The 22905-nt window shown below is 37.8% G+C and overlaps 1 protein-coding gene across 7 annotated transcripts in view; it reads right to left on the reverse strand.

The window, feature by feature from the left end:
• LOC131680502 (runt-related transcription factor 1) overlaps positions 1-22905 on the reverse strand; it is a 222313-nt gene that overhangs the window by 182107 nt on the left and 17301 nt on the right. Inside the window, exon 1 of one of the 7 annotated variants that reach the window (XM_058961228.1) lies at positions 631-1788. The exons of the other annotated variants lie outside the window; for them this stretch is intronic. The gene's annotated coding sequence lies outside the window, so the exon portion shown is untranslated. Of the gene's footprint in view, positions 1-630; positions 1789-22905 lie in introns of those variants that run through there. 7 annotated transcript variants of the gene reach the window in all.

The raw sequence follows: 22905 nt of genomic DNA on the forward strand, positions 1-22905 counted from the left end.
TATTTATTCACTGTCAAATGAAAACACACACGACTCCGTTAAGCTTAAGTCTAGCACTGTATCAAAAGATCTTTTAGAAGAACTGTTGGCATTTTGGCTTAGTAAAATATCAAGTGTGAGTGCAGTGAATTTTGCCGTAAAACCATTGTTGCCAGATCTATAACGGTATTGTTTTGCTAGCACTGGGTAAGTTTTAACTCAACACTGTTCCAACCAACCTCGGTTTTTACCATTCAATGCAGGGATTTTGGGTATTGTGTAAAGCTATAGTACGAGGCTAGATTTATTATTATAAAGTAAGATGAAAATTTAATCACCATTTTCTTAATTATATTACATCTTATTGGTGATGACCATAAAATATAAAGTACGAAAAAGTCAACTTGTATCGAAATTCGCAATAGATTTGAATTTTTAATCTCTAACAATGAGTTTAATCAAGATAGTTAGGTACTTGTTTTTGTCTAAATCTAATAAAATATAGACATTTGAAAATGAAACGGTGACTCTAAAAGAGACTGTTATCTCGTCTTTTTCGTAGTAATCCAAGTGCTGAAATTTAATTGCGCAAATTTATACACTGACAATACCACTAAAATCGTTAAACTTTAAATGAGCAGTATTATTTACCTTGAATATCACATTGATAACCTTAATTCGCCTGATATCCGAAAATCCACACACATCCGATCACATTCCATCAGAACTAGTTCACCTTTATCCTAATAAACTTCGTTACCGATAAACATCAACTTGCTGTTTTTTTCCCTCACAGCTCCGAATCAAAATCCACTCCAACCGTTCGAGCCAGTCTTATACGATCTTTTCAGCAGCCCAACTGCAATGTTTACACCATATCTCGACGGGCGCAAATATCCAATCACTTGTAAAGCCTCAACATCGGTCTGCATCTGGCGGCTTTTCGGTTACACACACAGTATCAGCCGACCAACGGACCGGGTACCCATCGACAGCATTGGGTAAAATTGAAAACACTTTGCCACTGACCCAACGATTTCCACACCGGCACTGCTCCTCCGGCTAAAACCGGGTTGGGTGTAAAAAGTCAAATCCTGCTGCGAGCACTGCAAACAGCCAGGGCACTACCTCTCGGCAAACAAGACAAGTCCCGATGCAAACACACGCGAGTGATTATCCTCAACTTTAACGGACCTACCGACGAGACGATCCCCGTCGAACGGCGACGCCGGTCGAAAGGATCCAACACAGAACAACCGCCTTGGTGTAGCCGTACGTTGCGTTGCTGCGGTATCGATAACGCTTATTTACTGATTACACGTTCACCCGACCGCGCATTCGATCCGATACGATTCTATCCGTCGTCCGGTGTGGTTAGAACCGGGGCTGTTCCCCCGTCCGGTGAAGGTACAGGAAAAACTTTCAACACACGGTGAACCACCACATCATTTTGCGTGTGCACCTTGTTTCCTGCGTCGGAACGTGACCGTGTCGATTGTTGGTCCTTGGCGCGACCTCCGTACGTGTGTTTGACCGACGACGAGTGGCAAGTGGGAACCGCTCAAAACTTCCCAGACCGGGAGGAGACCACGCGCGTTTCGTTTTGGCGAAGGGTTCTCCGCTGAGCCGAGAAGAAGAAGGAGCTAACCAAACCCAACCGACCGATGTGTGGTGTGGTGAGATAGTGCGGACGGATCCTGAAACTGGTTGGCTGCCAGCCTGTGTGTGCCCTCTGTGGCGGAATTAGAACATTTCCTGCTCCTCCCTTTCCGGGTCGCGGCAACCGGGCCAAGCCATAACTCCTTCGTCATGTAATCAGAGCAAAAAGTGGCAGCCACACAGCCGCACATATGTGTGTTTGGCAAAGAAACCAAACGAAGGTTGTAATGTATAGCTCCAGCGCGCGCGATGACGACAAACGGTACATTGCGAGCGAAAGACAAAGAGCGGGAGATTGTCAAATGCAACTGCAGGAGGCGACGGTTGTCGGCAAGAACGAGAAAGAGCACAGCGAACAGAGATGGAGAGAGATGGCGCTGAGATGGAAAACGAGCGAGAGCGACAAGTGGAAAACCGTCGTGGAAAACCCCTAATTTCTCTCGCCCGGTTCCTTCGAGTAGTTTTCTCAGCTGCAGCTCCGGATCGAAGGATGGGTCGCGTGCCGGCGCACCGCGATGCTTGCTTCTTCGAGCTGCAGTGTGTAGTGTAGTATCATCATCATCATCGTCGTCGTCGTTGGTATAGTTAAAGTTGTAGTATGCTGATATGGAAAACGATGCCAATGATGGCAAAGCTGGAAATAATGTTGATGATTATCACTCCTGTTGTATATAATAGTGGAGTCCGCGAGAGAAAGTAAACAGGTTTTGCTCGGTATGTGTTTACGGGTGTGCATCAAAAATCATGTTTTTACAATTACCAGTAGAAGTGGTTTTAAGTCAACTTTTAATGTGTGCTTGAATATAGATCATATGACCTCTGGAACTTTTAGAATGCTTAGTTTTAATCCAGAAGGCCCAAATACATGGGATATGTTTCTGCTATACGTTTCGACCAACTTCAATATCATCTCTAACTACATTAATCAAGTGTTGTAATGCTCAGGAGTATTGTTTACATTTATTAGATATTTTCGGCTGTTTTATCTGTTCTCAGAGGTCCAAAAAAATTCTAAAGTGTGTCAATAGGCTAGTATGTCACCAAACACTAGCTGACGGCATACTATTCTTAAAGAAATTGCAATAAGTTTTTGAATTTAGTGTACTAGTCGAAAAGGATGCGTCAAATAGAATTTTAACATTTCAGATTTTGACAAAACAGCAACATTTATTTAAGATACTCTCAACCATCCGATTATGAAAATAATGTCGATTTCTTGACCACCTTCATTCGATACGAAAAAGGGAACTTCTCTCAGGCATAATGGCGGTCAATTTTGTCTTGTTCGTAAAATCGAAACAGTTTCTATTAGGGTTCGTCGGGGTTGCGGTAATTACCGCAACCGCGCGGCATTTACCGCACCCCCACCGCAAAATCTGCAGTAGGTGAAACACTTTTTCCCGCAGATGCGGTGCGGGAAAGAGCTTTCACCGCGCGGTTTTACCGCAACCGCACCGCAAAAAAAATTGATGAAGTTTCACATTTTCATTAAAAAGTGGTTTAAAACTAGAACTTTAACTATTTGAAAAGGACGCAACTAGATTTATTTCCTTAGCAAATGCTTAGCAATGGCATTGTTAGGAAAACCCCTCTGTCAGAACGTTCGGGTTTTAGTCACCCAACAATAGAGAAATATAAAAAAATATAAAATTGGTATGATTTCCATTAACTCCATTGGAGAAGAAATCGAAATATAATAAATATTCGCTATTTAATTTCTCACATTTTAGTTATTATAAATTGATAAACAGATTGCTATTACGAAAGATAATCTAGCTGTGTCCGAAATAATTTGACGCTATTATTTTTACGACATATTTTGGACACTATTTATTTTATACTTCTAAGTAAAACTTCACAAATTAAGCATTTCAAACACATAAAATGCAAGATCCAAATAGAGACAAAATTATTAGATCAATTAAAAACAATAAATGTGTACTCTTAAATCCAATTTAAAAGTGCATCACCTCTCCCGATTCCTATTGGAAATCGTGGAATTATGAATCGTTTTCGATATCAATCTTTCAACTGTGAATTTTAATTAATTTAAAGGAATTAGAGATGAACTAATTATGCTGGGACTTAAACACAACCCGAAAAATCTTCATCAAACCAAACAAATTTGGAATAATTGGCAGTAAAGGAGAAAAATGCGTGAAAAGCGTTTAGAATATGGAGGGGTCCAAATTAGGCTGATTATTCTATCATTCGTTCATCAACATTGTGTCTTCTTTGATTGATGTGTAAATTCAATGTGAATGTTTCTGCAGTCAATTTTATTGGACTCTTTCTCAAAAAGTATCCTACATAACTTTTTTCGCGAACTTTCATTCAAATTTACGATAATTTTTTACCAAATTAAGTCCTAATATTTTTCAGTTAAGACTATTTTGTAGCTTTTTTGAAGTGAAGTTATTCGAAGTTAGTGTTTTTATAGTGTAGGGTATTGCAATTTTTTGTAATTCTCAAAGCCCCCCTTCATATTGTGACAAGTGTGAAGGTTAGCTCAGATGCAAAATACCACACAGTTTGACAGCAATCTTAGTATTTGAATGAGAATACATCTGTTTCTTGAAAAATACGGAAGTTAGAGATTTGGGATATTTTGTCCATAAAACCCCCTAACATTTCTGCTGTATGCTACAAATCATACATTTTTTTGCAGTTTTCTAATGTTTAAAAATTCTGTACCGGTTGAGACCGAACTCATGATTAGATGTAATGTATAAAGCATTTTTTTTCGTTGAATATGAGGTCGTTCTTATTGATGAAATACAACATGTTTTTATTTCACCGTATTGGAATATATGCGATACTATATAGAAGCACTAGTATTTCGACTTCAAATTTTTTTTTTATGAAATTACTTTAAGAATGAAAGATGGTTTTTACTTCGTAAATGCGGAAAACATCCATTTCATTTTTATATGTCAAAAACATTGAAAATATTAAAATTTAAAGAAAAAAATATGCAATATAATTCCTTATTACATTACATAATACATATTTAATAAAAAAAATGGATGAATTTTTTTAATTAAATGAAGGGTTGCTAAAATAAAAGTTTTCCTATTACTGCAGTAGAACGTTTTTGAATGTATAATGTTTACCTTAAAATGTACGGAATTTTATTAATAGAAAATGCAAAAGTTTATTTTTTTCATAAACATTACATTCTGAGGAGTCTCTATAAGCTAAATTTCACGTGAATGATATTTTATTATAATGGTTGTACAAATGAAAAAAATTTCAACACAATTTTTAAAAACACAAAAATTTTACCGCATTACCGCGCGGTGCTGTGCGGTAAATAAAGTGCGGTTGCGGTAAGCGGTGCAGTTTTATTATTTTTTTGCGGTTGCGGTGCGGACAATCCATTTACCGCCCACATCCGCACCGCGACGAACCCTATTGCTTACGCTTCATAACAACACTCACAAACTCATAAGGTTTTTTAATTCGTTTATTTGGCACGATTTGATGCATGAGCTCAAAAGAGCCGTGAGTATTTTGAATGTTTACAAAAAGTATGTAATTAAAAGAATATTTTTATTAGTATTCAGCTCACCTGGGTTTAATTCCTAATCCCGCACATAGAATTAGAGATTTCGCTGAAGAGATTTTTTTAAATCGAAATAGTGAGAAAATGAGCCTATATAATCGAATTAAAAATAAAAATAATGTGTTACTATCGAATCTTTAGATCAGAGTTGCTTTAGGTTTGCTCGGAGCTGTCACTTTTGCATGGATATTGTAAACATTAGAGCGAACCTAGGGCGACTCGATTCTTAAACCGAAAACAGCATTAATCTTCGCGTTCGTTTATACTATCATCACTGCTAGTGTTTTGGATGTTGCTGATTGTTTTGACTTATAAGACGGTTTGCAGACTACATGCTGAAAGTTATTAACTGTACATTCGTGTAAACATATTTTATCCTTCAGCAAATACACCACTTCTCGTCTAGGTGATCCAATTTACGCCCCTGAATTACACAATGGCTGCAAAACTACTCAAAATTTGGGTTTAGAGCACATAAATTCAAAAATACAGGCAATACGTCAAATATGAGTTTGTATTTGACTAGAATTCACTAAACTGAGAAGAAACCAAAGTTTCGAGTGAAAAAATACTTAGGGTAATTTCGGGTGAGATGCCGTACTTTTTATATCTTGTTTATAGGGTCACTTTCATACGGTAATATGATATTGTGAGTTTGTCTTTCTAAGAATTACGACACTGGACATGTAAAATAATTCTTATTATCAACTCACGAAAATTTTATTAATGATTATGTGCGTCCAGTTGCACCACGGAGTGCCGAAAATTTTTCAGTACCACATTAAAATTCCGTTATTACATTTCTTACAAAAGAAATGTATAGGATTCGCTCAAACTTTGAAAATTTTTTCCGAGGCCCGGAGGGCCGAGTCTCATATACCAATCGATTCAGCTCGACAAATTGAGACAATGTCTGTATGTGTGTGTATGTGTGTATGTATGTATGTACAAAATGTCATGTAATTATCTCAACAATGGCTGAACCGATGTTAACGAAACTAGTTTCAAATGAAAGGCCTAACGTTACCATTTGACACTATTATTTTTGTTTTTCGATATGTTGTTTACTTTCTGAGATATAAGTGATCTTGTCAAAACAAGACGGGTTTTAAGCGAATAACTTTCGAACAAAGCAATCACACACAATCGCACAAGCTAGATTGAAGTAGAAAGCTTATGAAATTACCTTTCTAACAAGCTATAGATTGTTAAAATCCGTTTACGAGCAGCGGAGATATTAAACATTTTGTATTTTTATTCCTTTCTTACTAATTTTCACTAATTAATAAGGAGACCTTTTCATACAGAGTATTGCTTTACTGGTATTTGAGGAGCAAAACCAAACCGATTTTGAATATCGGGGCATGAAAATACATCTACTTGAATCAAGGAATTGAATATTGAAAAGAATTGTGAATTACCTCTATAATAAATGAACTACTTCTCAAAAATTAATATGTAAGTTCATTTCAAAGACAAAATAATGCGTTCATAGTGAAATTTTTCTAGAGTTCATGTAATTATCCCTTGGATTAGGCGTTGCATTCAATCGTGAGGTAAATGTTGATGGTATATTAATACATAAAACATCAAGTAATTCACCTAGTAGTGAGATAAAAGATTTCTCATATAATTATACTCGCGGCATCACCGAAAGCAATTGTATTTTTGAATCCCAAAGCTCTAGCGAAAATTTAGCTCTTTTGCAAGATTTAGGTTGTTTATACTGGTCATGGCGTAAAAATTACTACTTACATTATTTATAATAAGGATATAAGGAATCAATATATCGCATAATATACCGTTAAATATAAGGTCACGGCACTAAACATCATTTTCCATTTCTCACGCGCCCCCTCTCCCTTTCTCACTCTCACTCATTCTCTCACTCTCTCTCCCTTCATTCGTGTTCCCGGTAACTGTCACGACTCACATATTTCTTGCTGTTTCTCAATCCATTTCTAAGTTGTGTGATAAGATCTTCTGATAACCTGAAACATTTATTAATGCTCAATCATGTGTGCGATGTAATTGTGGAGGTTTGAGAAGACAATACTATTTTTTGTCTGCCGTTACTCTGTAAATAAATTTGTGCATTTTAGTGTATGAAAAAAGCTTAATATTACATCCTACTTGGTAAGTAAATTACCTTATAGTCCTGAGAAAATTTGCAAAATGATTGTACTATGAGAAAACTATAACTATTTACAAATGTTCACACCCTCAAGATGAAAGGTGTATCCCTCCGAAACGTTGAACTATGAGTTGGTAGGCGACAAAAATTCGTAAACTACATCAACTCCAATTTAATTCAGTTCTATTCAGAGCTTTTATATACACCATAATTTAGGAAATTCATGGTTCTCTAGAAAAATATTTAATTTAACTGGGTAATATGGATGTTCAAAGATGAAAATTTTAATAAGAGACATCCCACATGCGTTATGTAATCTTTTCGTATCTGAATAGAATTTTAAATGGATCATATGCTCAAGTATGTCATGTGAAAAGTAAGAATATCTTTTTTGTAATGCTATTATTGAAAATATATATTCATTGAATTGGTATTAACTATTATGAAGAATAACGGATCAAAGCCCAAAAATATCCACGAATTAGATCCTGGAAAATAAGTCTCCTAAAGACCCCATTCTCGATGGGGGATACAAGTACAATGTTTCTTCTAACTTATCGTTGTCCATTTTTGCTCTATACTAAGTAAATCAATTGATGTTTCAGTCACAATTATTAGAGAGGCGTTGGATATACTGTGTACTGAAACGTTTGATTTACATTTTTGTCATACACATTACCGTGTAACAACAAATGAACACTGAAAATTAGAACTATTTCTTTTTCGTAGTATTGGTTTGTATAGGACTCATTTATCCATATTTCCTGAACGAGAATTCCGAACGAAACAATATACACGCTATAAGGATGACTTCAAAGAGAGTACATTATTATCTACTGAATGCACGGCTTTTGCGCTATCAACATAGCCTAGAAACTTCACACTATTTACTTCAATATAAATAAAAATTTTGAAAATTCTACCTGTCTCGTTCACGAATTGCATTCTTTCTCTGTTGCTCTCAGTTTAAGAGGTTTGAAAGCATATGTGACCTTGTCTTACTTTACTATTTCCAATTGCGGATATTTACGTATTCTACAGAAAAATCTTTTTTTTGGGAATATGTAACCAAAATGACAACTTTGAAATCCAAAACAAATTGAACGTTCCAGGTTCCTGATAACTAATTAAGGTTCATCAATAAAGTAGAAATACCAGATAATCGTAAACGACGCCGCCAAGAAAAGAACAACGAAAACAAAAAGGTTAAAACAAAAAAGAATGAAAACTTTAGAAAGTTGATTGCATAATTTGCCACTTTTCAGATGATGGGATTATCAAAAACATTTTATAACTTTCTAATACAATAGTTCTCAAATTCGTACTATCCGGTTTATTCCTTTACTTTATTCAAAAATGGTTTTTAATTTCATTTTAAATATACAATTTTTCAGTTTCTTCATTTCATGGATTTTATTCGTCTTGTTTATTTTATTCATTTTTAATATTTGACTAGTTTTAAGTATATGATTTTTGCATTTTAATAATTTATTTCATTCAGCATTCTTTTTATTCATTTTTTTATTTGGGCTCATTTAATCTATTTTATTTATTACATTCTTTGGATTCACTCTGATCATTTTATTTTTTTAACATTTTATTCATATCATTTATTCAACTTATTTTATTCATTGTTTTCCTTCTATGCATTCTCTTTGCTTTTTTCAGTTCATACATGTTTTTAGTTTCTCCATTTTAATAATTTGACTATTTTTCAGATTTATTCATTTCATCCAAATTATTTATTTGAAACAATTTATTTTTTTCAATTTATTTATAACTTTTTAACATCGCCTTATTTTTCATTTTAATCAATTCATTTTATTCTTCTTTTTATTCATTTAATCAATTCTATTCGTTTCGGTTTTTTGATTCGCTTGTTTTTTTTTCATTTTATTCAATTCATTTACTCTTTAATTAGTTTTATTCTTTTCATTCATTCTAATTATTTTTTTCATTTTATACATTTCATTCATTTGATTCATTGTTTTCACTGGATTCATTAAATTCGTTCTATCCATTTGATTTGTTTCATAGGATTCATTTGATTTAATTGATTCGTTTGATTCATTTTGTTCATTTCTTTAATTTTAATATTTCATAATCAGTCATTCCACTTATTTATTTTATTCAATTTGTTAGTTTGAGTCAATTTAATTTATTTAATTAATTTTATAACTATTTTTAAATAATGACTAATTTTTCATTTAATGAGCTAATCCCATTTGATTTATGTATTTTATTAATTTGATTTATACAAATCATTGTACTCATTTTATGATTTGAAAACATTTTGTTTTGCATTTTTTGCATTATTTTTTTATTTGGTTCGTTTTATTTATTTTCTATATTCTATTCAGTTTATTTGAGGTTTTATTTGTGCAGGACCAGAAACTGCAAACTAATAAAAGAGTTCTGCATGTGTAAGAAAGGTCTCATCTCACTGCTAGGTGGATTAGGTTGGTTTTTTTAAATTGTTTGATTTTTTTTGGATAAATCATGTAGCGTTTGAATACCTGGGACCTTTTAGGAGGCATTCTGATCATGAGCACGGTCATCCATAATTTTAGAGGAAAACGTCGTCGTACGGCATCTCTCCCCTACAATTGGGATAGATGCCGCATCCAAATTGCGAGTGAGATGCCGATGGCGGAAGATACGTAGCTAAAATATATTTTTTTCACTTCGGAATGTCATTAAACGATCATTTACGCCAGGTATAGGTCCTTAATAAGGTATATCCACAGACTAGCGGACCTAACACAGTTACATATAGGATTATGACTCTATTTATCTGTATATTTAAACGGGCGATATGTATCTAAATATTAGTTGCTTTGGTTTATTCTGTAAAGCTTTAGGCATTAATTTTCGTGAACGCATTTATTTGTAGTGATGTCAATACTGGGATAAAGATGAAAATTTCAACGAATTGTTGCCTTTTTAAAATGAATCTTTCAAGAACAAAGCTCAGTTATATAAATTCACTGTTGGGAGAAACAACCAAAAACAGCTTTTAAGGAACACCTACCAACATATCGCTCGTATAAACATATAAATAAATAGTACCCTTAATTAAGTTACTCCAACTTAACCGTTGCATAAGGTTGCAAAAGAACAATATTTTTATAATGTTGAATAAAAAAATGCTTCTAGAGATGGTATTACCCCCTTAAGAAAAATGAAGATGCTTGCCGATTTATAGGTGTAATCAAACTTCGCGAAACTCAGCTGAAAACCCCTAATCACAAAAACATCAACGATAGCTAAAAAATACTTTTGTTCGCCATTTTTCAGTTTGTGACCATGGTGCGGCATTTCACCCGGAATGACCTTTTTTTAAAAAATGTTCATGGTAATTTGGTGATTTTTTTTCATGACAAAAACCATTTCGCAGTATTTTTGAAACTTGTCGCAATTGATAAAAGTGATTTCATCAAATATTGAATGGTTTACTTTGAGGCAGGATCGATTTTAAGAAATGTGCGGCATCTCTTCCCACATTACCCTATGCCGCGTTTTTTCGAGATGTCCCTGGAGATCCACTGTTAACCTTCCGGCAGTCGGGCTAGTGCACTGAGTGCACGCTGTTCTGAAAAACTAACGAAATCGTCTTAGGGCATCAGCTGCTGCTCGTTCAATGGGCCTTACGCGCGACTTTCGGAGGGTTAATCGCTCATTTTTCTGTATATTGCAAAGGAAATTTGAGAAAATGTTGTTCAATTGTTGCATTATATTGCATTATTAAAAAGTATGAAAATATCTTTTTTTCACCGTGTACACCTCAACACATTAGTACACGCGAAATTTCAAACGCGAGTTTACATTCAAGTTACAGTGAGAACTGCTGGCAGAATAAGACAGCGAAAGAGTGCAGTTGAATCATCGACACACCATCGATCAACACCCCGTAGCCAGATTGCTGAGTGATGATTTCTATAGAATTGTAACTACACTGAGAAACAAACATATGCATACTTAGCATACTTTCTATTCCCGTCTCTTTTCTTCTGCTGTGATTTTAATGCATTTTCATGCACATACTTCTAGTAAGCATTCAATGAGTGGATAGACCGAATATGTCCAATACATAAATTTTACAGCAGATAGAAAAGTATGCTATTGATGCATAAATAAATTTCTGCGTGCAGGTAATCAGGTACTAAGTTGAACAAAATAAACCCAGCCTTAGTAGGTTTGCCTTTTCAAGAAGTTATCCCAGTAGCGAAAATGTTAAGTCGTGCTAGCATATGTGACATTCAAACTCAATAAAAATAATGCGCACAGTATCATACTAACGCTCGAGAACTATGCGATATTACACAACCCGGTCGCAAACGCGATATTTCACGCATAGCTACGCCCACGAGCTCGCAATCTTGAAAACGTGTCGACGATTAAATCAATCTGTTAGTACCTACGAATTTTTAACCGAGGTCTCAAGCGCCACCATACAAAGACCAGAGCTCGCATGATCTTGAATCATACTTGTCCAAATCTGTTCACGTATGCGAAGAAATAATCGATCATCTGCTCTGACCTTTTCTAATTTTTAATCACTATCTCAGGTGCGATTGTACAAACGTCGGCTCGTACGCGATCATGAATCGGTCACGACCAGAAGTCCCTACAATTGGTCCAAGAAGCGTACGCCCTGACCACCAGTTGGACCATTCTGAAAACAAATAAAATGACGGTGATATACACTAGAAAAGCTGTTTCACGGCGCATTGCCGTGAACTCCAGTGATTTGGGAGGACTGACTCGCTTATAACATCTGAACTGTACACTCAAAACTAAACTCGAGATCCGCGTGAATATTGAAGCACCCGCGCATATATGCAAACGACCACGCTCATACAATCGATATTATGCACACGAAGTTACATATACACAAGCACACGCGACATAGAAACGCCCACACGATCAAACACTTTGTCATATAATCGCTCGAATCATTTGCGATTATCCACGCACACAGGCGAAATACACTGATGAAAAATAGAGCAGCAAAAAACACTGCGATGTGATGAACGACCGCACAAAGAGAAACTTGAAAACGAAAAAGAGAAAGATCTGTGCACCAAGAGCTGCACAATTTCGTGCAAAGATTCACCTTAAAGAGCCACTTTTCTCCCCTTACTGGCAAGCAGGTAGGAAGGCGAATCAAACTACAATTCAGATAACGATTGATCGGAAGAACGTTTTACCTTTCTAATATAAAGAAAGGCTATGCAATCGCCCCAAAAATCGACTCTCCAACCGAGGCCCGGAGGGCTGAGTGTCATATTCCATTCTTTTCAGTTCGTCGAGATCGCAAAGTATCTGTGTGTGTATGTATGTGTGTGTCAAATAAAGTCACTCAATTTTCTCAGGGATGGCTGAATCGATTTACACAAATTTTAAATGAACGGTATAACGCTCCCATAAGACGCTATTGAAGTTTTAGTTGATCGGACTTCCGGTTCCGAAGTTACGGGTTGAAGAGTGTGGTCACACAGCAAATTCACTTATAAACTGGTAACCCAATGATGTCCGAATCATGTAATACATATTCAAATACGTTCAACAGTACTTGAATTTACGGGTCTAGATCACTAATGACCAATCAAAGTAGTTTCGACCACATTGGTCGCCTATGGCGGTTTTTGAGGCCCCCTGGAAACTCGCTAAGTTCCCGAGCTAATGTCACACCTATTTTCTAGCAAACTCTTAACCGATTTTTACAAACTTGATTTTAAATGAAAGATATAATACTCCCATTGACTGTTATTGAACTTCATCCAGTTGTGACTTTGTGTTGCGGAGTTACAGGCTAGTTATTGCGGTCAGATAGGAATTTCTCATATGAACCGGTACTATCGTGATACCAATTTTCACTAACCTAGTCCCAAATGGATGGTATAATATAAAATTCAGTGTTGAACCCTCCCTTTGCCCCTCCACCTCCTACCTCTCAACCCATATCCCCTCTCTCACCCCGCATACTCTTAGACCAATCAGCCACCTGCATTTCCTTCATCCACGCCGTATACAAAAAGAAGTTAGATGATTCCTGACGCATCCTCCTCCTCCAACTAATTACATCCTTTAATTCACGCTGATTAAGCTATATAAATATAATATTTTTTATTTTGTTTCAAGTGTATCAGTGTCGACATGTTGCTCATCAGGTTCGTGGCAGTTGTGCACTTATATTTGCCTATCAAGTGTTATAAGAATGTAATAGACATTTCCACAATGTTATTTAATGCAACTAAGCATTAAATCATAGTTTGGATAAATGAGAAAGGCACAATTTTACTACTAGGTGGATTGAAACAGGTTTTTAACATATTTTTGGTTGCCTTCTCTGCTTCCGTGCGCGTGGGACTAAGATTCACACTAATGAGTATCTTTATTTCTACTCTTTGAGGTGTGCACTTATGGAAGCAACACACATCGGAGTGAAGAGGTTTATTGTGAAAGAGATCAGCGGTGGTTCGCATGAAAAGTGCAAAGAGCGTTTTTTATTCTTCTCTTTATTTGCTCTGAGGCGCATTTCATCCCTGCACGCACATCTAGGCCCGAGAACCCGCAAACATTAAAACGCCACGGTGATTTAGTGAACGTTTTAGCACTTATAAATTTATGAACGCGGTTTCAAACAAGAACATATAAGCGCTCGTTCACACGCGATAATGAAATCTCCACCTTCTCACTTCTGAAACGTACACTCAATATCGCAACCACAATTGGCCTAGAGCACTTTATGATAGGTTGCAACTGTAGTGATTGATTCAGACAGAGAGTGCTTCTGAGAACAAAAATTTACACTCTACATCTTCCATTCGACCAGTCTATGTAAACGGTTTTATTGGTTTCAATTAGAATTACAAGCTGCAGATTTTCCGTCATTAACGAGTTGCTTGACTGAAGAAACTCTAACTTCTCTATTTTGAGAAGATATTTTAACAAAGAAACATTTTCTGAGCCTTTTATAGTAATTTAAAAAGATAGGGTTTGTCTTACCTTTCCAAAAAATATCACGAAAACAATTGCTTTTTTTCCTTCTCTGAAGCAGGCCAACCCCTTGATAAATTATGGAATTGTTACACTTATACGATATTTATTTTAACTATTTTTTAATTGATGATAAGGAGGATTCTTTCCAAAATTGTAGCTGGTGTTGGAAGGTGATGGTCTTTCACTCGGAACACCCTTTATCAGAAGGAGTTTATTCTCGAAGGGCAACAAGGATCTCCAACAGCAGCATAACGGCATAAAGAATAACATTACAGTAAGTTAATCGATGGATGATAATGCCAGGGTGTAACAAATCTTCCTTCAATGTACAACTTCTGGTAACATTAGGAGCCGGGCCCGAACGTAGATCGTAGTTGAAAAGGAAAATAATGTTAGTCCGACACTTGGTATAGCTATTGACCGTATATACTAAGGCGAACTTTACAAATATCACGGGAGAAGGAAGAGTGTTTGAAGGGATAGGGGTTCGATTAACCCTTTCATGCCCAACTTTTTTTTAGTGCATGTAGGGTTTCAAAACTATTTTTTCTTGAGAACGGTGAGGTCAAGAAACTCGAAAAACATTTTTTTCATAAAGGTAGGTCCTTCCATGGCAGTGCTAGAAGCTGCTCAATTTTTACCTTCCAATGCTCACTACAATTCTCCTAGAATATTTAAAATAATCCAACTGCGTGGAAAACGTAGCCAAAAATAATCTAAATTGATAAGTTTTATCAGTTTTCACTAATATTGCAACTTAACAAAGTTATATGAAAAATTCATTTTCCGTCATCAACGTAAACTTTCCCTGGTAGCACTGCTCCATCGGAGTTCAATCAGACTAATTGCAATAACTTTAGCTCTAGAGCTGATCCTTGTAACTGTTCACACTCAAATGAAAACCAATTGTCACCTTTATTAGCCTTACTTGTTTTTGTGAGCAAATCTTGCCTCAATCAAAAGTTACAGTTGCTTAAAAACGTTGTTGTTCATGGGTTAAAAATTGCGTTTAAACTCAGGTTCAATTCGTGATTTTAGAAGTCTTGGACGACAACTAGCAAAGGGAAAAGCACAAAATAATCTCAAGCAAAATAATTAAGCTACTCTTTATTGTTTTGTCCGAGATTATTTTATGCTGTGCTTTGCTTTATGCAGCTGAAGGGGCAAATGAAAAACTATCGATAGAGTATTCGTGATGAGAATATGAAATAAGTTTGAGCGGCCTTTACGTAAGCATCAACTGTACCGAAAACCTTATCTTGTATGACGAACATACTAGCAATTCCACGTGCGCGTCATTTATTATTATTCTAACTATGAGAAAGATAAGCAAGCATGTTTATTACGAATAGATAAGATAGGGTGGATGTACCAATAGTCGCATACTTAAGGAAAACTTTTGCTAAAAAATCGATGAATCGACCTATGGGCAGTGTTAATACATTAAACGAAAGCTTTCAATCCCTACTTCATAGGAAAAATATAAATATGGTTTAATAACCAATTTAGGTATTCAAAACCGCTTGTACCACTATAGGAACACCACCAATAGTGGTGCAATTGCTAATTTCGGTTACTATTGTTGCAAATCCCATTGATTTCTTATGGGACTTGCAACTATAGCTACACTATATCAACAATAGGTGCAAAGGAGCTCAAAATTCAAAGAAAATTTATTTTTTTCAATAGTTATTTGAGCAAATTTCAAGGATAACAGTTTTATTGTCGCATAATTTTAGTGCGATGAATCGATCAAATAATATTTGTTGATGGTTGGTACCTTAGTTAGGCGTATAACCCACTACTGCAATTATTGGTACACCTCAACTATAGGAGCACCCACCCTAAATGGTTTAAAATTTGGTTACACATTTTTTGCAAAAATATATTTACAAATTTTATTCAAAAAATTAGAAAATCTAACAGATGTAGGGAATTAAGATGAGAGTATTGTTTTTAATGCTTTTTATGACATGGTAACATGAACCCAGTGGATCAAAGCTGTAACGGCATTGGTTCGTTAACATTCCAAGTCTCTGGGTGGTCCAGATCATCAGTAAACAATGCACACCCATTCACATGCAGTTTTTACAGCCAATTTAAATATTGAATCAAAACACAGAGCTCCACGCATTGAACGTTGTTTTGAAAGATAAAATTAGGCGAAAAATCCCTGGACTTAAGCGCACGGATCCAATCCACATAGGTTCGGAGCATCGTGGTTGGCATAAAGTTTTAACGACAGTCGGCTAGGTACTGGCCGAATCTCCTAGTGCTGACAACAACACAAGATTTACGATGACGCCAAGAAGAACCTTCTTCACAACCGAATACACCGTGCCGGGTCGTAGTCCAACGATGAGAGAGAGAGCCAGGGAAACTTCAAGGAAATGCAAAACCACAGAAGCACACATGAAAATTATTGTACCCGACAGTATTTCCGTGTATCTTTTCGTCGAAAGAGGGCTCTTGTATGTGTTATCGCCTTGTTAATTTCGACGCCAGTCACCACCATCAGACAAAAACCCCGGGCAGAACCGGTGCGTGGTGCCACCGGGGGATCGTCAACCGTCAGCAGCATTCGCCCGCAGCATTGGCACTCGAAGAAAGTTTTCGGCTTCTTCCACTAGAGTTATTATGTTGTTGAAATGGTTTGAACCTGCTCCGACTGTGGGTGACGACCATGTTGCAAACGGTAGGGGTAGCTAGGTAACGAGGTGATATGGTGAAAAAGACACGTCTGTGACACACGCATTCGGTGGCTGCCCCTCTAGCCGAAAGGGGCGAATGGCCGGGCACAGAACAAGAGTCTCTCAACCATAAAACGATCTGTTTTTAACCCGTTAACGAGGTAATTAGAGGGAGCTGTTTGCATGATTTATGATTTTCAAGCGGCTGATGGCAACACCGAGTAGCGATTGTCGGTTGCTTAGAGTAGGAAAACAAAAAAATCTTGCTTTGTTACATGCTCCAGGTTGAGTGCGTGTGTTCACGCTGTTTGGGTGGCGGTAGAAAACTGCACTCTTGTACATGCTATTTAAGTGAACAAAATCGATGGTGGCGGAGGCGGTGTGTATCGTCCTTTGGAAAACATAATTTAGGTATGTGCTACATAAAACTAAGCGATGATTAACTGCTGGCACGAACGCGTTTTATGGTTCAATTGGTGAGCACGCACGCGTTCTGTTGAGTACTTTTGCTTGCGTGCTTCGAAGCGGTGAAAGTGTGTTTGTATATATTCAATTGGACAATTCTATGAATGTACAAATTTATTCACATATGATTAGAATAGATCTAGAATTAACTATGTCACAGCATTCTTATTTAATCAACCATATATTTTTACTTTGTCCAACTTTGTTTACATTCGAATTAAAGACTCTGAATCTTTGTATAAAGACTCGACATCTTTATCCTTTGTTTACCATTTACCTTTGAGCAACATTACAATATAGCGATGGTCTTGGCTATTAGGCAGAGGGCCATTCGGCCGAGGGTCATTCGATCGAAGGACATTATGCCAAATGGACATTGAATGGACAGTAGGTTGAAGATCAAGAAGTCGAATGTTCAGCAGTGAAAAGACAAAGAATGTCCATTCGGCCTAATGCCCATTCGGCCTAATGTTTATTCGGGTTAATGTCCATTCGAGCAAATGTCCTTCGGTCAAACGACCTTCGGATTAATGGCCTGACACCGATCTAGCTATACTTGAAGAATTCACCCTTTAATTTCAACAGGCAGATCCGCTAATTAACCGTTTCATTGAACTGCTCATTCTTTCTAGTATAATTGTTTATCTAATATTTTCTGTTCTGCTATATTTTGCGTTTTTTTCTTTTTCCTGTATTCTATTTTGTTTATTTAAATTTTTAAACTCTTCTAAGATTTTTTTCGTTTTTTCGATTTTTTGTTAGCTCATTTTTCCTATGTTATCATTTCATTATAAAATTTGTGTCTCTTGGTGTTTTTCCCATTTTCGTTTTTTTATCCTCAAAGAACCAATTATCGAAACCGTTTCGATCCAAGTGAGTGAAAGTTATCCCATGTTGTAAGCCGGTTGTCAACATCATCACACAGAAAAACCACGCCACTCACTGCTCCCGAAAGCATCCCTAGCGAAAACATTATCGCCGGCGTTCTACATTGGAACATCAGCAATGCGTTGAAATCTTAAAGTGTTTATTATTTTTATTTCCAGCCATACCCAAATTTACATATGTACATCATTAGCAGGCATTATCGCTTCTCCTGAACCGAGAGTGGGAAAGTCGTTCGCTTGGCTGTCGTACTCGAGTGGAAAAGTTACCCCAAATTGGCATTGCCAGTGGAGGGTATTTCTTTGAAAATTGAAATCTCCACGGAAAATGCTCGTCTCGTATGAAGGAAAGTGTTTTGTTTACCTTATTCATTATCACCTGTTGGCAGTGTTGCTGGACTCGTACAGATGTTCACTGTAAACTAAATCGTACCTTATGGCGTTTACGCTTGAACCCGAAGCTGAGTCAGGTTCTAACCCTAACCGCTGTCAGTTCATACATTTTGACAGCAATTGGGGTTAGAAACTAACTCAGTTTAGCTTCAAGCAAAAACGACATTAGTCGATGATATTCTGTGGCAGTCCTGATTCTAAATATCTAAAACTTGATTTTTGCATGTTTTTTTTAAATCAACTCTTTCGGACGTACACACATTTTATTACTTAAAAATCTTATAGAAAGCTTCCATCACTTCCTAAGACGACATTCACCACTCCACCGTCACACGGTGGCCTTACTTTGCTAAGTATATTTACATGCTGATACGGAATAAATTAACTAAGATCCGAATCTTGGCTCACACACCCACAGGACCTTAAACACTGCGGTGGGTGCTGATACGGAGGCGGTGGCGGCGGGGCACTGATCTCCTTGGAAACAAATGGATCGCATGAGGTGTTTTGTGCTTGCTTTTTTGCCGCCTACTGTTCTTACCTACTCGGAATGAGCCACTTCAAAAAGTTTCGACGACTCGACTGTTCATCCCCGGCGAAGGACGAATATGATATTTATCATCAAGGGAATATGTGCTTGAATTTATTTAGCACTCTTGTACCTTACGATTGTAAGATCTTTGCACCAGTTAGACAATAAACGCCAGGAGAAGGTCGTCTTCCGCTTCGCGTGAGTCGGGGGATTGGAAAGGATTTGTGGGAAAGGGGTCTAATCGTACTTGGCTCGGGTACGTTGAAAGGGTTGCAGAAATTGGTTATGCATACAACGTCTTTGTTTGCTTCTTGTGTTTTATGGATAGCGATTTCTTTGCGCCCGGTTGCTCCATTATACAAATTACTGATCGTGATACGGGGAGGTGGGGGGAGGTGTTGAAACGAGATGAAATTATTAGATTTATTTTATTAAACAAGTTACACATTCAAAAAATGACTTTCAGTTTGACGCTCTGTGAATATGATTCGACGTTTCAGCAATAATTTTGGATGAAATTTAATATTTGAGATTTTCAACACAAGTGGGTTTTAAAGACTCACAATTATTTTTAACTACAAAGAGTTGTGTATGGAATTGAGGCTTGTGTCTCCTATTACTAAAACAACTAAAATATCATTAGAAATCATCCGTGGAGAGCTGTACAGAAACTATAGGGTTCGTCTGGGTGCGGATGCGGATGGTAAATAAATGCACCGCACCGTTATTCGAAACCGCACCCGCACCACAACCGCGCGATAATGTGATAAATACAATAAAAGTGTGTGTCTTTGATTAGCCGCGTTTGAAGAAATTCAGGTTCTGCATTGAAAAACTTGTCATGAAATAAATCTTTCACTGAGAAAATGACGTTCTGACCAAGCAAGTTCTTACCTCATAATTGTTATTATAATGATATTTTTTTATTAAATAAACATGGAGACCAAAATTGTGGAGTTAAATAAAAACAAAATTACTTATAAATGTTGTAACGACATTTAGTTAGCAAAAGACTGGAAGGTTTGAAATATGTTTCAATATTAAGAGCCCTAGTACCCAAGGAAGAGCAAGGATTTGAAGAAAGCATGTGTAGAAAAGCGTGGAATAGGGTCATATGAGCAAGCTTATAAGCGTTTCCTGGCGATTGAATCGTTCGGTTCCGACAGCATAAGTCACTAAGTGATTTTACGCTTGTCCGGATATGCCACAGACTTTGGTAATTCGCTTTTAATGCCAAAATATCCTAACTGCTGCGAGTAGACGGCAAAAGATTAAATCGCAGGGGAAACTCTAAACTTGCTCATATGATCCTATTCCACGCTTTTCGAAAATTTCTTCCTTCACTCAAAACAACTATCGACTTATACACATAAAACCCAATTATATATAATTATGTGAGGCACTAAACACGCATTCGTGGCAAGGAATCGAAAGTTTGATTCTAATACTGGTATAATTGTGGTACACGTATTATAACTGAGCGGGGCTTGACGATGGGAAAATGGCCTCAGAATGTACCGCTAGGTCTCTGTCATTCTGAAATGGGCCATTGGAAAATCGGTAGAGCTAACACCTACTACATCCCGAGATCAAGTTGTTTGTATGGGGTGATTGGACTATATGCAGAAAACTTCTTCATAATACCACTGCCGGCCAGTGGGATTTATAAGGTTAACACACACACACACAACCCGGAGGCTTGCCAAGGTTTGACGGGAAGGAGTCAGCGGTGCAGATAGCCCATTCGGCATTTGAAATCGGTGTCATTTTTCCTTACTCAGGGTCCAATTCGTGACCCGCGTCCTAGCCGTTGACGTATGCCGTAATCAGGATATTACTGGTGTCGATCCTGATGTACCGGTTGGGCTAGAGTGCTTTTATTGCCAAGATCCTTGATTACTGAAATATAAGGATCTTAGCAAAAGTGGCACAGACTCGCTTGGTCGGAACTTCTTTCGGAATTAGGCTTTTTTAGAGGTTTAGTAGAGCCTAATCCAAACTTCGCCATATCCTAGCAAGACACCCCAACTCGCTGTAGGTCAGCGAAGACAGGGGGCGCCTGTTCTTCCTATCCCTGCTGCCCATCGCAAGTGTATTTTTTTACTTGGTGGTAAAGCTTTTACGCCGACCCAGCACACGTTCAGTAGTTTGACCATACTACCGATTTTGTCCATCGTGTGCCAGAGTGAGGGACTCTGAACAAAGAAGATAATTCTGAACCCTACTCCCCTAAAAACCACCAAGGAGTCCGACATTTGCCTGATCCCCCGGATTCCACTTGAAATGACTACTTCGGGAGGAAGCGTGCAAATGCACTTCACTTGATTCCAGGTCTAGCTGGTCGTGCTAGATTTTGTTGCTCTCGTAACCGCCATATCAGTCCTGCACGGCATAATATTCTACACGCCCTCCTCTCTACATTGACCAGTTGGATACCGTGGTCGATCCAGCGATTCCGGTTGGAGGGTGACTTCCAGCTCACAGGCGCCCCGACGACCATTTTCCGGTGCTACTTCCCGATCTAGTCGAACTAGTCCCCGGTGGTGGGCCTAGTCTACTCCGACGGTCCCGACGTTGAAATTTCTCTCGAAACCGTTATCTCGATGCTGGTCGGTTAGATGCCGAGGTCAGTCCTCCGATTCCGGGGGAGGATGACTTCCGGTTCTCAGGTGCCCCGACGACCTACCGTCGACGATGCGTATTTTCAATCTAGTCCCCGGCGGTGGATCTAGCCTACTCCGGTCGCACCCGGTGGTTTACATTATCTCTCTTCCTCAGACTGACTTGTAAAGTGCCATGGTCGGTCCGGCGATTCAAGTTGAAGTGTAACTTCCGGTTCATCGGTGACTCGAGGCCGTGTTCTGCTACGTTGCTGGTCGTTGATCCTCTCGCCAGTTTCATTGCAACGCTGACATGATCTGAACGCGACTGTTCTTTCCGCTTCCCATTTTTCTTTGTCCGCTCATATTCTTTCGAAAATGTTGGTCATGTTAACGTTCTCACAGACAATGGTTCTCATTTCATTTCGCTCGTGCTCGACTCGCGGACATTCGAGGACCACGTGCTCAGGCGTTTCCTCTGCATCTCCGCATGTGATGTAGAACGGCGAAATCGCGTAGCCGAATCTGTTCAAATACTTTTTGTAACAGCCGTGACCAGACAAGAACTGCGTCATGTGGAAGTTCACTTCACCGTGCGCTCTGTTCACCCACACGACAGGCTTGGAATTAGTCGATGGGTCCGCAAATGTGTGTGCGTATGTGTGTGCATGAGTGTATGTATGTGACCAACAATCGCACATCGGTTACTCGGAGATGACGGAACCGATTTTCTTAAACGTAGTCTCAAATGAAAGCCATAGATTGCTATTGAATTTAATTCTGGTCCGACATCAGGTTCCGGATTTACTGGATGATAAGCGCGGTCATACAGTAAATTCCCATATAAACAGGCACCACCATGATATCTAGATGATGCAAAACTTATTAAAATGGCTGTTAAATTACTTAGATTTGCAGACCCGTAGTCGCTTTGATCGCATTCGGTCACATAAGACGATCTTGATGTCTCGAAGAACTTGCGAATGTTCAAAGTTAATT

The sequence above is a fragment of the Topomyia yanbarensis genome, chromosome 1 (assembly GCF_030247195.1).
Source record: "Topomyia yanbarensis strain Yona2022 chromosome 1, ASM3024719v1, whole genome shotgun sequence".
Lineage (NCBI taxonomy): Eukaryota > Metazoa > Arthropoda > Insecta > Diptera > Culicidae > Topomyia > Topomyia yanbarensis.